Source organism: Colobus angolensis, unplaced genomic scaffold (genome assembly GCF_000951035.1).
Source record: "Colobus angolensis palliatus isolate OR3802 unplaced genomic scaffold, Cang.pa_1.0 Scaffold31, whole genome shotgun sequence".
Classification (NCBI taxonomy): domain Eukaryota; kingdom Metazoa; phylum Chordata; class Mammalia; order Primates; family Cercopithecidae; genus Colobus; species Colobus angolensis.
Window position 1 is genome coordinate 4723446 of NW_012116377.1, and position 13908 is coordinate 4737353.

The window sequence follows — 13908 nt, forward strand, 5'->3', positions numbered from 1 at the left end:
ACGCCATTCTCCTGCCTCAGCCTCCCGAGTAGCTGGGACTACAGGCGCCAGCCATCTCGCCCGGCTAACTAAGCTCTTTTTTTTTAGGATCACACTTGATTCCTTGTGTGGTGTGACTCATTTTGGTCAATGAATGGTAAGCAGAAGTGACATGAAATAATGTGTCATTCCTGTGCTGGAATTTAACTGTAGGAACAAGAGCCTCCAACAGTTTTTTCTCCCTTTGCCAAGGCAGCCAGCAATACTCCTATCACGGCTGCTCCATTGGTTGGAGAAAGAATGATGCAGAGCCTCTAGAAAACCAATGCTCTTTTCGGCCATTTTAAGGTTATTGGTTACTACAGCATAACCTAGCTTATTCTGCCTGATAGTGCTTGAAGATTTACCGCCGGAAAATTTGTATTTCAAAAGAAACAGACTACTCTGAGCAACCTTCTTTTAAAAACATTTAAATAAAATTGAATGATAAAATTTGCCAAGACTGTTCTTCCGCAGAAGATGCTATTACTCTTTTGCTATCATTAAAGAATTATCTGTCAACTTGGAATACTGGATGCTAGTCCCAGTACCACTAACACACAGTGGCTCCAAGACAATGAGCATGACCTTTTAGTCTATTTCCTCATCTGAAAAAAAAAAAAAAAAGACAAATCAAATGGTAACAACCTCTATGAAATGTAAAGACATTGTTTATGTACTTTGCTCTGGGTATTGCCTTCCTGCTGGGAGGGAAAAAGCAAAGGCAACTTACACAAAGAAGAGTCTCTTGGAAGGCAATTCTTGTGAAGAGGACTTCACTCTCAGATCAACAGATTCTTCAAGGTGATGCACCACTGTTCTCAAGCTTTCTAAACTCAGGCACTAAACTAAAAGTTTAGTCTCTAACGAGAGACTAGGATGATTCGTGCCTTTTTTTCTTTTTGGTAAGACAAACTGGAAAGCAGATACCTAGTGAAACAGTTACATAAGAACTATTTTCGATAGCTGGAAGCTTTTGATATCAACCCTAGATTATCTCAGGCATTTAACCAGTAAAAAAGATTGCCCATAAATTGCTAAGAGGAGCCCTCAATGGACTGGCTAAAGAGGAAAACCAAACTTACTGCTCTCTTCCTCTATCCCACCTCCCCTAACCAGCTCCCATGTTTAACTTTTCATTAAAGCCACTTCTGAAGAAACAACTCTCTAAAAGTTTAAGCACAACACTTGTAGTATTTCAGTCCTGGCCCACTAAGCTCTTGATGTATGGTTTCTTTAAACAAATGACAACATAAAAGCCATTCCTCACCCATAACTGGGGTACCATCTGACTTACTTGTGAGGTTCAAGTGACAGGATTATGCCGTGTCTATTCCAGCATTATGGAGCGAAGTGCCACTTGGTTGAACTTAAATCCTCCAACACGGGATTGCAGTGCCTGCCCTCCCCACCAGGATCTGGATTCCATACATACAGTCATTCCCAAATTAGAGCTACTGCAATCCCTACATCCATTCATCGACTTATGCCATTCCTTCCAACTACAATGGTTTCCCAAGTGTAACCTGCCTACTGATTTATATAAAAATCCACTCAACATGTTCCTCACCACCCTAGGCATTGAACAACACTAAACTAAATGGCTCTCATCTGCTCTGTATTTATAATTATTCCTGAATAATTCCCCACAGGAGCCAACAGTGTTTTCTTATAGTAGAGAAGAAAAATCTGTTAAATGAACACAACACATAGTTTATCATTCAGGAAACCTACACATACTAATCAGTGACCCAGAAGCATAATTTACATGCTATAAACAATAACTTACTCTGCAAAGTCAGAACTGGAAAAATTTTAAACAAAAGTTTAGTAATATTTCAAGATCCATTCTAGAATAGTGATTCATCCCTGTCTTCAAGTGGCTTAAAGTTGGAAGACAGGCAAAGTCATGTAATGTTATTTCAATCAAACTAAGGTCTATAATGGATACACAAAGCTGAACATCACGCAGCCAACAAGCTGGTGATCAAAGGCCCACTAATATCTGAAACGTCAGTCAGAATATGCAAAACAGACCTATTTCTAGCATATGTGTGACAGAATATGATATTTTAAGGGCCCAAGTGTCTGATCAAAAAAGAGAGTTGGAAGGAAAGCAAGATCTTCTATGGCTAGATTTATACCCCACAGATTACTCTTTTATAGGCCAATTCCACCACCAGGAATGGAGTCCAGACTATAAAAGTAAGCTATGGGCAACTATGGAAGACTAACTGCTCACTCACTGGACTGAAGTGGTGCTTTCCTTTTTTTTTTTTTTTTTTTGAGGCAGGGTCTCATTCTGTTGCCCAGGCTAGAGTGCAGTGGTGAGATCTCCCAGGTTCAAGCGATTGTAATGTCTCAGCCTCCTGAGTAGCTGGGATTACAAGTGCCCACCACCATGCCTGGCTAATTTTTTGTAGTTTTAGTAGACACAGGGTTTCGCCATGTTGGCCAGGCTGGTCTTGAACTCCTGGCCTCAAGTGATCCGCCCACCTCGGCCTCCCGAAGTGCTGGGATTACCGGCATGAGCCACCGTGCCTGGCCGAACCTCTGCTTCTAACCCCAATGGATGTAAGTAGCATTTCCAAGAGGTAGTCTCAAACTGACACATATTACTACAGGATGACCTTCCCCAGTCCCTTGAGGTTCCCCTACACTGCTGAGTAAACAGGCTGTACCATGGTGCCATAAAGAAATGAGTTTCTATCAGAGGGAACTAAAATTAAAGAGACAAAAAGTTACAAGTGCTAGCAAGGATGTGGAATATTTGGACTTCTTATACACTGCTGATGGGAGAGTACGCTGGTACAATTTTCGAAAACTGGCCATATCTACCAGAGCAGAATAGATACTCTTATGAAGTGAACTGTGTCCACCTAAAATTTTTAAGTTGAAATCCTAATCCCCAATACATCAGAATGTGACTTATTTGCAGACAGGGCCTTTAAAGAGGTAATTGAGGTTAAGTGAGGTCATAAGGGTGGGCCTCAATCTAGTATGACCGGTGTCCTAAAAGAAAAGGAGATTAGGAGAGACAATACAGAGGAAAGATCATGTGAAGACACAGGGAAGAGAAGACAGTCATTTACAAACCAAGGAGAGGCTTCAGAAGAAACCAATCCTGCCTACAGCTTGACCTCAGATTTCTAACCTTCAGAATTGAGAAAATAAAACTTCTGTTTAAGCCACTCTATCTGTGATACTTGTTACAGCAGCCCTAGCAAATGAATACACATACTCTAAAATTCAGTCTTTTTACCCAAATACATTATGATATATCACATAATACTACTGAGCAATGGAAACTCCAGTTATAACTGCACACAATGACACAAAGTCTCACAAACAACACTGAGTCAAGGAAAGCAGATACGGAAGAATACAGTGTATGATTCCATTTACAAAAAATCCAAATCAGGCAAAATTAGTCTACAGTTCTAGAAATCAGAAGACTCACTACCCAACCATCAGGGCATTGATGATAATGACTTAAAGGAGACTAAGAGGGCCTCTGGGTTTATAAAAATTATCCAAGTCATCCACTTATTTGTGCACTTTTCTTTATATATGTATGTATACTAAAATACAGAAATGATAAATCACTTGGAAATACAGGCAACAATGTACTTATCCAGTGTTACCATGGCAAATAAACCTTACTCTGGAGCTGGATGCATCAGGTTCCTCACTCATTACCATTAACATTTTAAAAATACAGCTATTCCTATGATCCCTAGTTTCTCATCATTCAGTGTCTACTAGGAGAAGTATCACAGGTCACATGACCCAAGAGTGTCCTGTCTCTTCCACAGTTAAATTCTCACATCATTTCTGGGGAGAGTTCAATTTCTTTTTCCTTGAGACACGGTCTTGCTCTGCCACCCAGGCTGGAGTGCAGTGGCACGAACACAAATCACTACAGCCTCAAACTCCTGGAATCAAGTGATCCTCCCATCTCAGCCTCCCACGCACAGGTGAACCACCACAACCACCACACCCAGCTAATTTTTTTTTTCTTTGTAGAGATGGAGTTTCACTTTGTTGTTCATGGTGGTCTTGAACTCCTGGGCTCAAGCAATCCTCCTGCCTCACCCTTCCAAAGTGCTGGGATTACTCCTCCCAAAGTACTGGTCACCATGCCTGGCCAAGAGTTGAATTTCATTAAAGGAAGGTATTAAAGTATACATTCAAAGGAAGAAAATAACCAGTTAACACTTTGGTCTTCCTCAGGGTAGTGAATCACAAATTTTCCTTCTTTATATTTCTGAATTTTCCTAGCTTATTTTTTAACTGAATAGTTTAATAATCAGCAAAAAAGACATATCATTTTAAATAAAAGGTAGTGGGGCCAGGCATGGTGGCTGACAACTGTAATCCTAGCACTTTGGGAGGTTCAGGCAGGCGGATCATGGGGTCAGGAGATTGAGACCATCCTGGCCAACATGGTGAAACCCCACCTATACTAAAAATACAAAAATTAGCTGGGCGTGGTGGCGCGCGCCTGTAGTCTCAGTTACTTGGGAGCCTGAGGTAGGAGAATCACTTGAACCCGGGAGGCGGAGGTTGCAGTGAGCCGAGATCACGCCACTGCACTCCAGCCTGGCGACAGAGCAATACTTCATCTCAGAGGAAAAAAAAAAGGTAGTGCATGCCACCATGCCCAGCTAACTTTTGTATTTTTAGTATAGACGGGGTTTCACCATGTTGGCCAGGATGGTCTCTATCTCTTGACCCCATCATCCGCCCGCCTCGGCCTCCCACAGTGCTGGGATTACAGGCGTGAGCCATCGCCCCCAGTCAAAGATACGCTTTTACAAGGGGTAACATGACGCGGTCTTTAAGGCACTAGCATATAATGGAAAGGCAAGATGGTACATCAGAAAGAGCACTGAGCTGAGTTAACAGACCTAAACTGACATTTCAGCTGAGCCACATGAGCATACAGCCTCAGCTATCTCAGGCAGATACACACAACAGTTGTGAGCACCAAAAGAAATCATGCATAAACTACAAACAGCACAGAAATATTATAAAGCATTTAAAAGCAAATGTGTAGGAAGGTTTCTACAAAATGTTATTGCTCTTTTAACAACCACCAACATGGTGCAGGTCAGAGGATTTAAGAGTGGGTTTTAGATGACTCGCAGTTATCTCAGGGATCCCTGTATCTGTAAGTGCACGGAGAACTGCTGGTAGGCTGACTGCATACCATATATAAGGGACACTATTTTTCATAAAGTCTATGCTGTGTCATTTAAGGTTAATTCATAGCAGCTTTGTAATTATGTACTCTCAAATAACTCAAAGTACAAAGTTTACTAAATGGAAACCAACTTTTTATTACACTTACATACCAATACTGGAAATCAATGATATAACTATTTATTTCACAAAGTAATTTTTAAGGGACTCCTAATGTGAGATGGTTAATGCCCAGTAGTATGAAGCAAAGCTGGAAAGGAAAGGCTGAGGGAGAAGAGAGAACCTCCTACAGCAGCAGCCACACAAGTAGAACCAACTAAGAGACAAGCAAGGCTGGAGAATTCCTAAACTGCCCTGGTCCCAGGCTTCCCTTAATAGGCTTCCTCAGATTTGCTTGGTCCCAACTGTAGACAGTCCCAGGAGACCAGAAGTGGACAAAAGAATCAGGCAAACTTAATTTCTCAGCAGTGATGCCATCACCAAAACAGAGACTCCAGGTCCCATGAGTTAAGTACTGCATCTTCAAGCAAATGAACAAGGCCAGTACTGTAGATTAGTGTTGGAACCAACTTCCAAGCTTTCTCCTCCCCCAAGGAGATATTTTGCAAGTAGCTTTTTTTTTTTTTTTTTTGCAAGTAGCTATTCTTAAATATGTTTTTGTAATCACAGCCTGGGATACTAAAATTGAAACTGGTAACAGACACTGCTAAAAAACCTGTTTTGATTTCACTCGCCACATCACTCATACCTCTGATTCACAAATCACAGTGACCACAACCACCATTAAGAAATGTTTTAAAAATAAGTTTTTGGCCGGGCATGGTGGCTCACACCTGTAATCCCAGCACTTTGGGAGGCTGAGGCGGGCGGATCACGAGGTCAGGAGATCAAGACCATCCTAGAGGCCATCCTGGCTAACACAGTGAAACTCTGTCTCTACTAAAAATACAAAAAAATTAGCCGGGCGTGGTGACGGACACCTGTAGTCCCAGCTACTCGGGAGGCTGAGGCAGGAGAACGGCATGAACCTGGAAGGGTGAGCTTGCAGTAAGCTGAGATGGCGCCACTGCACTCCAGCCTGGGCTACAGAGCGAGACTCCTTCTAAAAAAAAAAAAGTTTTAAAACCCAAACGCAAACTATTTTTCTGTCTTTAATGCCATATGGAGTGTGGGGAAAAACAGAATAGAGGGAAGATGTAAGAGCAAATAACTGAAAAGATCAACACATTGCAAAATGTTTCTGCAGCAAACTGCAGACAAAGAAGCACAGAGAACTATTAGATGATATTAACAGATAAGCGCGTGGTAACACAAAGGAATGGATGCCTGAGAACACAGCGGCAACCTTCCTTATATGAGAGGTAAGAGTCATCAAGAACAAGCCAATAGCCAAAAAATAAGGGGGGAGGCGGGGAGTTCATTTCTCCAGTTTCAGTTGCCTTCAGAAGAAGACATTTAGTGCCAAGGGGAACCTCTGTTTAGCCTTATTCAGAAGGACTTCTAATCCTTACCTCCCCAGGAAAAAAAAGCCTGCCTACAGCTCTAAGTCCAACATCTGGTCAAATCTATCTCAGCTGTATTTGTTGAATTATATGAATGGGGAGTTAAATACTTTATCATAGGAAAAACTAAAATATTTGTGTCAAATGCCAGAGAGCAATGTGCATAAGACAACTGTCATATTTGTGGTCTGTGTTTGCTGCATCTTTGTATACAAAGGCTAATGCCAAAATAAGAGCAAAAACGTTATTAGCGAAGAACTCTTTGAAGACGTATTAAAAGCTAATCAAATAACCAAAATTTTTTGGCTTCACTTGGCAGAGGGGTCAGAAAACTGATTCAAAGCCACACTTTACTATAAAGCGTTGTTCTCTGATACAGGTTTTGTGAGCTTAGACACAGTTGGCATCAAAAAAATACGAAAAAAAAATTGCCCCACGTGGTTGCTAACTACCTAGAAGGATATACTAATAAAACTATTATTAGAGTATCTTCTACGTTCCACCCTCTGTTTACTCATGCAGTTCTACCACAAATGCAAAATCCAAATCTTCTCTTGAAGGGAACCTAGAAAGTTTGTGGGAGATAGGGTAGCACAGCTTTTCTATGTAGAATGGTACTGAAACTATGGCCGACACAGTATCAGTGCTACATTAAACTTTCTTGCCAGCTGAAGAAAAAAAATCCAGTATGCCAAATGTACCTTTCCTCAAAGACACTGCAGTGGTAAGGTAATGGTAGTGACATGGACTACCTCTCGAGTGAACAAAAAAAATGCCACTAGAGTCGGCTGGGCGCAGTGGCTCATGCCTGTAATCCCAGCACTTTGGGAGGCCAAGGCAGGCAGATCACCTGAGGTAGGGAGGTCGAGACCAGCCTGACCAAAATGGAGAAACCCTGTCTGTACTAAAAATACAAAATTAGCCAGGCATGGTGGCACATGCCTGTAATCCCAGCCACTCGGGAGGCTGAGGCAGGAGAATGACTTGAACCGTGGGCAGAGGTTGCAGTGAGCCGAGATCACGCTATTGCACTCCAGCCTGGGCAACAAGAGAGAAACTCTGTCTCAAAAAATAAATAAAATAAAACAAATGCCACCAGAGGAAAAGGAGAAACAAGTCGAGTGTTGAAGGTTACTCTTTAAAAGATGTGATAAATTAGAAACTGTAATATTATCTTCTACACTCTCTGAAGGGCAAGCCATACAAATGCTGTTGTTAAAATTAACAAAGCCTTAAAGTTAGCCAGAACACCATCCTTTGGATTACTGTGGATTCATCAGCAGAGATGAGAAATAACTCTTTCCAAAAAGCCTCAAGTTCTACCACCAAATCATTCCACAACACAATATCTGGCCAAGATCATTCACCTTTTAAAAATTCCCTGAGGACAGGAACCATGCCTACCTCCCTGAGTCAACATCCCACAACGCCTGATACATTGCTAATACTCAATGGATACTCAAAATACTTCATGAATGAATAAAAAGGTGCCTATCACTACTCTCCTCTAAACTCAAACATTATATAAAGCTACAGTACTTATTACTCACTTAAATATTTTAGGCTGGGTAGCAAAGTTAAAAAAAAAAAAAAAAAGACAAATCTGAATACAACAGGATTGTGAACGCTAAGCTTTAACTTAGCCAGTCCCTTCAGGAGAAGCACTCCTAACTCACCTTCCAGTTCTTAAACTCAAATCTGAACAAACCTTCCCAGGTTTGAAGAGAGAAACACACTAAGACGAGACTTTATTAATCCATGGATGAGAAATCATATGCCTCATCAGCTGCTTAAGTCACAAGAAAGAGACAAGAGCCTGTTCTTTAGGAAACCAAAGATGCAGTATTTTGAATAGGAAAGAACCAACTGGCTGGACAGCCATCAACTAAGGTTGTAAGAAAGGTTCACTAGGCAGGTTTGCCAGGCCTGCCTGCAAAATTTTTCAAACCTCAGTTAAGTACCCCGCCAGTATTCAAGAGCTCCTAATTCGACTACACTACAATATGTGTGATAAGTCGCAAACGGCATTTCTTATGGCTTTAAGGGAGAACTGATGCTACCAGAAAGACTTTCAAACGACATCAACAGAAAGAAAGGAGGTGGTGGAAGGCAGTGAGGTACAAATACCAGGTGGCAAAAGATAAACCACAAGCTTCAGGGGCACGTGAAAGCAGTATAACCTAGAAATTGAATACAGTGCTCTGGAGTCTGACTGCCTGGGCTTGCATCTTTGCTTCGTAACTTAGCTGTGTGACCTTGGTCAAATGGCTTAGCCTCTCTGTTCAATTTCCCACTGTGTTAAGTGGGCACAACAGTGGTACTTTAGAGGGTTGTTCAAAGAACTAAACATAATGATCTGTTAAAAGGTCTTGCCACGCTGCCTAGCATATAACAAACGCTCAAATACTTGCTGTCGGTATTCTCAATATTTCCCTTATGACCCATTAGGTATCAAGTGTAAAATGAATGCAGAAAGAGGCCCCCAACACGGTCCGAATGGAAACACAACTCTACATCCAACTACCATCTTTCCCCGACTAAGTTGAAAAACTTCTCTCAGGATTTACCGTAACATGCCTAGGACAAAAAGCTCCCTGTCTCCCAGCGCCAGAGGCGCCTCAATGTACACAAGTGTTGAGGCGATCCCAGCGCACGTGACCTGACTCACGCCTTGACTCGGTTGCCGTCAGGGAACCTCTCCCACTAACAGGGTCAGGCTGTTCAACAGAAGAGCCGGATGGGAACGCGGCTCGGTCCCCAGCGCCTGTGACCCATGCCCACCAGGTGGGCACGGCGGCGGGCGGCGTGGGCTCTGACACCCTCCTGCTCGCCGCGCTAAATAACTCCACCGGCTAGCGCGTCCTGCCACGGCGCAGGACCGTCCAAGTCAATGAACCCTCTTGGGTCTCTGAGATCGACGCCAACAGTAAACAGAGCGTCCGAGACCGGCGGCCGGGGCCGGCAACACGGCCAGAGGTCACGCCCGACGACCTCCGACCTCTCCAAGCGGGGTGGGGTCCTGGCCTGCTCCGGGGGCCTGAGCGATGCCGTTTCCCCGCGAGGCCAGGGCTGGGTCTGGAGCCTGCCCAGGAGGACAGGGAGGACGCGAGGCCCTGGCGACCGAGGAGTTGAGGAGGGGGATGGGGCCAGGCCGCCGGCCGGGCTGGGCCCGCTGCTTACCGCGGCCTCTGCGCTGGGGGCTCCGGGCCGGGCGCGTCGCGAGGGCTCCCGCCGAGGAGGAGACTCAACGGAGGACAGAAGCGGGGAGGTCCAAGTTCTGGTTCCAGGGAACTCTGCTGAGCTCTCCAAGCCGCCAACTCCGCCGCTGCCGCCGCCTCAGGCTTTATGGCCAAGACTCCAGGCCCGCTCCCACTTCCGCCACCGCCGCCGCCCCGAGCGGAAGTACCTGTCACGAGACGCTCGACGCCAGGGTGCGGAGGAGGAGCCCTGCCTCAACCTTGCGTCACGTTCCGGCTGCCTTGGGACTGAGCCTGGATCACGTGCTACAAACATGTCTGCCCCCAAACGGTTGTCCCCATCTTTGAGGCTCTACAAGGAGCAGGACGGCGCCATGTTGGACCCACAGACAGATTCCCTCAGCCATCCCTCCTTTCTCCAAAATAAAGAATGCCACCGAAGAGAGGTCAAGGGGTAAACTGGCCATTCCAGTTGTGCCCTTCTTCGGAAGGCATCATTTATCCTTACTTTAACTACCTAACCAAAAATTATTATCACCATTTTACAAATAAGGAACTGAGACGCAATATATCAGGTCACTTGGTCTAGCTCAACACAGAAACTGGTGGAGCAGGGTTTTGAACCAAGGTCTGTCTGATGCCAATGTGTGTTATCGTTCTAGTAGACTGCAAATGACTACAGCCATTGTGTGACTCAGTAATAGAGACAGGAGAAATAGACACTTTGGCAGAGGAGACAGCCCGAGAAAATGGAAAATGAGCTAAAGCCTCTCTGAGCTTAGCATTAAAGAAGATGTGATAAAGATGGACCTGGTAGAACTCTTCTTGCAAGCACAGAGCAGCCTCCCAAGCACCAGCCCCATCTGAACACATCAGGATCCACTCAGAACTTTCTCCATCTTTAACAATGCCCTCTAATAGTCTTTTCTTATTTTGGTTCATGCAAACTCCATTCTTTCAATTGTTCCATCCAAAAACCTTGCAATTGTTATAGTAAGTAGTCAGACCTGAGCAGGGCAGGAGAGGGGCCACTTCCCCACCAGCAATGTGAGGCAACCATGATGTGGTGGTCAGATTAAGCTATCTGTCTAAAATAATAATTGGTTGCAGCCAGAACCAGGGAAAGAGTCTCCTAATAGATAAAAAAAAAAACACCTAAAACTGGTGATCAGCAGCTTCCCATTGAGATCTCAGGAGTTGAGGGGTCTGGGGAAAAAAAAAAACACCTCAAAATCTAGGCAAGCAGTCCCAACCCTGAGATGGCATAATGTCTGGGGTTTCCCCTACTTTTTCAACTAAAATTGGCTCTTTCCGCAAAACCCTCGCCACCTATTCTCCTGTTTTCTCTATGTGTATTCTGAAATGGCCTATGCACACTGCAGGACCATCAGCCTCTGGAGTAAGTCTACTTTTCTATGCTTTCACTTTGCCTGTGCCCAAGAGTTCGAGACCAGCTCGGGCAACATAACAAGACTGTCTCTTCCAAAAGATAAATAAAAAAGAAAGGAGAAGGCACACATCTACATCAGACTTTTGCAGTTGTACTTCTCTCTACCTGGAAAGCTCTTCCTCCAGGTATCTGCTTGGCCACTCGCTCACTTTCCTCTGGTCTTTACGTTAAAGTAACCTTTTCAGTGAAATAGTCTTCCCTATTTAACACTGAAGTCCCTCTGTCACCACAACATAAACACAAAAATTGCCATCTCCCTACGGCTTTTCTCCTCTTTTCTTTTTTCTTTTTTTTTTTTCTTTTTTTGAGACAAGGTCTTGCTCTGTTGCCCGTGCTGGAGTGCAGTGGCATAATCAGGGCTTACTGCAGCCTTGAACTTCTGGGCTCAAGTGATCCTCCTGTCTCAGCCTCCTGAGTAGCCAGAGGCATACACAACTATGGCTGGCTAATTTTTTTTTTTTTTTTTTTTGTAAAGAGAAGGTCTTTACAAAAAAGACCAAATGTTACCCAGGCGGTCTTGAACTCCTTGTGTCAAGTAATCCTCCCGACTCAGCCTCCCAAAGTTTTTCCTCTTATATTACTCACTTATTTGCATATTGTCTGGCTTCCCCACTAGAATGGCAGGTCCATAAGGCAGCTATTTTTGCTGCGATATCCCTGATTCTTAAAACAGTGTTGGGGTACAGTAGGTGCTCAATGTGTACAATTTACAGAGTATTCAGGGGAATGAAAACTGAGAATAGTTTCAAAGGCCAAGAGTTATTATAATTCCACCCCATTTGGCAGCCAATCAAAATGCTAGGTTTGAAGATAAAGTAGCAACTGGGAATGCAGTAGTCCTTATCCCCAGGTCTGGCAGGGCTGACTGCAGGATTTAGGCATCTGAGTCCTAGAACCAATCCACCGCAAATAGCAAGGGACAATTATACCAGAAAAGGCAGAGCACAAAAATAAAATGGGATATGTGGGCCCCAGTCTTCTAAGAAGCCTTCTGAGAAGGCTATTCAGATGCAAACATGGGCTATTTCCTATGGGAAAGAAAGGACGACTTAAAAGAAACCCATGAGCCAGAAGGATAGAGCCAGGAGCTATAGATAATCATTCCCCAGGAGCAGGAGAGGACTCAATCAAGGAACTGGCATCACGTGCCTCACTGGATTTCAGAATTACTATGACCCAGTGGCAGCTGTCGCTCCTGTTTTTTCCCCTTTTGAACAAAAGTGTCTACTATGCTCATCTTCTGCTTGCCAACTCTGTATGCTGGGTCCATGGAGAGGAAATAATGTCTCTAGCTCACAGGCCTTCAGAGAAACAGTGCTCAGAGCTGTTCTTAAGGAATTATATCTGAGGAACCTCATCCACATCTGGACCTGATTTACGTGACAGGATTCATTATGAGTCAGTGATGTATTGGGATTGAGACTTTTAGGGTACTTGGAGGAGTTAAGTAGAGCAGGACCTCCAATAACATCAATTCAATTATAACATTGATGAGAAAAAATTGATTCCTGGCTGTATAACATTGATGAGAAAAAATTGATTCCTGGCTGGGTCCCCTGTCTGTGTAGTTTGCACTCTCTCCCCATGTCTGAGTTTTCCTTGGTTCCTCTGGTTTCCTCCCAAATCCCAAAGATGTGCCCTTTAGGTGAATTGGCTTGTCTGAATTGTCCCAGTCTATGTGTGTATGTGTGTGTGTGTTGTGTGTGTGTGTGCATATGCGCACACGTGTGCGCAATGGGATGGCATCCTGTACAGGGTTGGTTCCTGTCCTGAGCTGCCAGGATAAACTCTGGCCACCTGTGACCCTGAGATGGAATAATTGGATAAATAATTATCTTGCTCATTTTCATTAATCTGTCTTATATATATAGTTCATATTTCCTCTAATATTTAATATAAGAAGTGTTTTGGTCTTTACCAGCCTGACCAACATGGTGAAACCCTGTCTCTACTAAAAATACAAAAATTAGCCGGGCGTTGTGGCACGTGCCTATAATCCCAACCCAAATCCGAGGGGCATCTTGGCTTTAGCACAACCTACTCTCTTGGGAATTAATCCTTTCCTGTGAGAACTCATCCAGCCTCACCAGAGCCAGAACTCACTCACTACCTAGAATGGCACCACAACTCAAACACCCCCAACTAGGCCCCATCTCCCTGGAGACACTGTGGAATCACATTTCTTTCTTTCTTTTTTTTTCTTTTTTCCTTTTTTTTTTTTTTTTTTTTTGAGACAGAGTTTTCCTCTGTTGCCTAGGCTGGAGTGCAGAGGCGCTATCAGCTCATTGCAGCCTCCACCCCCTGGGTTCAAGGAATTCTCATGCCTCAGCCACCCAAGCAGCTGGCAGTACAGGTGTACACCACCATGCCCAATTAATTTTTGTATTTTTAGTAGAGATGGAGTTTCACTACGTTGGCCAGGCCCATATCGAACTTCTGGCCTCAAGTGATCTGTTCCCCTCAGCCTCCTAAAATGCTGGGATTACAGGCATGAGAGCCACCACTCTCATTCTGCCTGGATCATATTTCTTTTTTT

General features: G+C 43.9%; 1 protein-coding gene across 1 annotated transcript in view; it reads right to left on the minus strand.

The window, feature by feature from the left end:
* Positions 1 to 10143, minus strand: part of RAB7A (RAB7A, member RAS oncogene family) — an 85085-nt gene extending 74942 nt beyond the window's left edge. The window contains exon 1 of the mRNA XM_011950715.1: positions 9906 to 10143. The gene's annotated coding sequence lies outside the window, so the exon portion shown is untranslated. The remainder of the gene's footprint in view (positions 1 to 9905) is intronic.
* Between the last annotated feature and the right edge of the window lie 3765 nt (positions 10144 to 13908).